Genomic DNA, 3,785 nt, shown 5'->3' with positions numbered 1-3,785 from the left:
AATGAAAAAAATAATTTGAGCATTTGAAATGTACAGAAACATTATACATTACATAAGATTGTATTATGTATGCAAGTCCTTGTAAGACATTTAAGTTAAAGTTTTCTTCTATTTTCTTCTATTTTCAACATAACCAGAAAGTTGACCAATGAAATTCATACCTTCCTTTTTTTTTCCAACTTTACTTCCCCATTTTTTCATGAGTAAAAATAAATGTTGTCATATGCCACTAAGGTTTTTTTTTATTGACATATAGTAATTGTACATATTTATAGGGTGTAGTGTGACAATTAAAAATAGAGAACACTTCACAAATTTGAATGTTATTCTTGTGTCGGGCCATGCTAATCTTCTCATATTGTTCCAATTTTAGTCAGTGTGCTTGCAAAGCAAGCACTTTACTTCCACTTCTCTGTGGAATTAAGATTATCTGTAAATAAACACTAGAGTATATCAGGTCACGAAGCTTGTTAGTCTCAACTCACCTGGCACTGATGGCAATATTACTCATCACTTCTGAAATTCACCACTTGGATCATGTAATAGGGAATCCTACAGGAGCATCTTGGCCATATAAGATCAGGTGACATTGTCAGTTATTCCTTCCTCCTGCTTTCATTCTCCTGTTCACGTAAGTACAACAGGCAATGAAGATACTTCCTGAACATAAAAAAAATATTTTTTAATTTTATATATTATTTTTCAAATATAATTACAGAAGGATCATATTCGTTGGTCATGTAGTGAAGAACATGAAACTGAGCCCTTAATCCTAAATTAATTTTTGTCTAAAATGACCCCCAAGCTGAAATCAGGTTACAGATTAACCCTTTCACACCTACTGCTAACAAGTTCTTTGTCCTGATAACTCAAAATACCAACATTGCTATAAGTAGCTCAGACAGACCCAGACCTACCCCATGTATAGGTCAACTAAGGGGACAGTACAATTCTGCAGCTACCACAGTGGCCTTGGAAAAATGTAAAAATAGATAGGCCCACAAAGTATCTTATTTGCCTGTCACATTTACCCAAATACTTGCCTCTGAGCCATGAGAAGCATCTCCAAAATGCACAGTCCATATGGAAATAAGAGCTTTTCTTCTGCTCCTGTCACCAGACAGGGAGGTACTCAGTGCCCACACCTGGGCTATGCATACACATCCTTATCAACAGGGCACAGAGATCCTGGTGTCAGTGCCTAGGAGTGTTCTCCATTCACAATCCTTTGGTAACGGAAAGTTTCATTTGTTTGGTTAGGTGTGTAACAGGGAGTTCACACATTGAATTGTGACTGGACTTCATTTGACTATCCTTGACTTACAGGCCTTTTATAACCTTGAAAAGCTTTCTAGTACCAATACTCACAAGTGGATTACATGAACATCATGCTGCATAGCTATTTCTTACTCTTCCACTTTTTCAATTTGGCTTTACTTCTTTCTCTATTATTTCATTTCACTATGTCAGAAATTGAAATTTGGGTAGGTCTTCATTCAAATGCATATTGAAAGCAGGGATGGTGTTTTCTTCTTCTGGAATACCCTCATATTTCCCATCCATCACCCAAAACTCCTTGGCCTCTTTCTCCATTAAGTTCTCCAGGAAGTATTCTTTGGGTACCCTAGTCTACAATGCTCATTATACCCTTCTGTTATATATTTTGGTTTTGATGTTTTTTTCTTACAAAGAGAATGCAAGGAACTATTTACATATCTCTTTCCATGGGGCTTTAAATATGTGTCTGATCCATTTGCTGAGTTTTAGCAACTTCATGATTATTGTAATTTACCTACTTAAGATTTATTTATAACTTGATGACTTATAACATTTCTCCCGTGTGAATATAAAAGTAAATCATTTGAGGATCTTCAAACTTATAGCAGAAAGAAACACACAACAGGCATTTCAAACTTCATATGTCCAAAACAGAACTCAATTTTTATACCCCTGCCCCAGAACTCTCCCTTCTCCCAGCATCCATTATTTCTAAAAATGTTGCTATCCTTCATTCACTCAGTTTCTTAAGCCAAAAATCGTGCTGTTCTTGTTTTCACTGTCCCTTGTTGTTAACTTGAGTTTCACATTTACAAACTCCCTGTTATAACATCCCCCCCCCCCGCCAAAACAAGAAGAGCAACATATTTTAGTTTCAGCTGGTGAAGGCTGTGATGTCTCTTCTGCATGTATAGGTTTTACCTAAAAAGGTTTACAAAATGAAAAATAGATGATTATTATAATGGCAGGAACTACCTAGAAGCTGGTAAAACTATTTCAAAATGTTTAAAGTTACCATCTTTCATTTTTTAAGAAATAGATCTCAAATTTTGAAGAATCCGAATAAGGGCTCCTCTGATAATACCCAGTAAATGTAGAGGAATCTTTAACATTTGCATAAAGTTAAGCATTTGTCAGTCCTATTCCTTTAGCAGTATCTATGTTCCTATGGCAGTTTACAACGGCCCTGTGCACATCACATCATTTCTGCATCACCATAGCACCATGACACTATTTTCACCATCTTACAGATGGAGGTGTTGGTTAGCTTGACCAAGATCACTCAGTGTGTCAGTGCTAAAATTCATCCCAGAAACTCAGTTTTCTAATGCCTTATATGGTGCATACTCTAACTTTCTTTGGGCAATTCTTCCCCCTAAATCAGTAGCAGAGCCCAAATATACATACATACATACATACATGTATATATATATGTGTGTGTGTATGCACGCATGTATACGTGTATGCATGCATGCACCAATACATGTGTACACACACTCACAGATGCACATACAAGCACACACAAGACTGACTTTCTCTGTAGTCACCAAAAAATCACTGTTTCAGTGGTTCCACAATCACCCTTGAACTCTGCAATTTGCCTGAATTGCTCCCTTAGACTGGGGTATTTCTTGAGATGCTTGAACAGAATCACCTGAGACCCCATTAAAGCACATTCAATTAGCTACTCAATGCATGACACTCACCCACAATGGAGTCACTGACACCAATAACCAAGGACCCCCCTAACCCCCATCCCAGGCCTTTTGACTCAGCTCATGAGGAAGAAAGCTAACTCGGGCCCTAGGGCAGCAGGGTATGAAGCCAGAGCCAGCAAATGTCCTGAGTGGCAGTCCTGGCATTGGGTTGTACGTGGGTCCATTTTGTTCATTTTAAAGCCACTGTCCTTTATAGAACAAATCTCTTCGGATCTGTGCCTGCTCAGCATGTGGAGAGGAAGCTGGTGGGGGGAGGGAGTTGGTGTTATCTTAAATAACGGTGCACCAAATAAACACTATGCACACCCCCCAGCCATGCAGAAACAGAAAGTAAATCATCACCAAAAAGCTTATTTTACAAACCCACAAATCATGAGAAATATAAATGCTTTCCTTTCTACTCCCATGTTTTAATAAAGACTCCCCCCTCCTTTTTTTTTTTTTTTTTCAGACTCACTCAATTACAATATCACTATCAGTTCACATTACAGGTCAGAGAAATGGTGCTTAATGTATGAGGAGCCAGTTCTCCTCTCCTAATAGCCTGTCATTCCGGGGATTTGAATGTCAGAATACAGCCTGCTGTGGTAATGCTAGTCGGCAGCCCGATGATGAAAACTTTGGACAAATCATGAAGAACACTCCAGATCCACATCATCGGAAGGTTACCGGGGAGAGCCTTTCATTCTGCTTTGACCCCTTGATCTGACAAGTGACACCTACAAAATGAACAGCTCTCCAACTTAAATTGTTTAACTGTAGCCTGATCAGTTTTATTATCTTGCTAAT

The 3,785-nt window shown here is 38.2% G+C and overlaps 1 non-coding gene across 1 annotated transcript; it reads right to left on the bottom strand.

The window, feature by feature from the left end:
- Nucleotides 1-292: 292 nt before the first annotated feature.
- Nucleotides 293-397, bottom strand: LOC143382444 (U6 spliceosomal RNA). Its single transcript, XR_013088996.1, has one exon. It is a non-coding gene; the product is annotated as a U6 spliceosomal RNA (small nuclear RNA).
- Nucleotides 398-3,785: the final 3,388 nt, after the last annotated feature.

The sequence above is a fragment of the Callospermophilus lateralis genome, chromosome 16 (assembly GCF_048772815.1).
Source record: "Callospermophilus lateralis isolate mCalLat2 chromosome 16, mCalLat2.hap1, whole genome shotgun sequence".
Lineage (NCBI taxonomy): Eukaryota > Metazoa > Chordata > Mammalia > Rodentia > Sciuridae > Callospermophilus > Callospermophilus lateralis.
The sequence above is the reverse complement of the archived record's forward strand: the minus strand, read 5'-3'. Positions and strand labels throughout refer to the sequence as shown.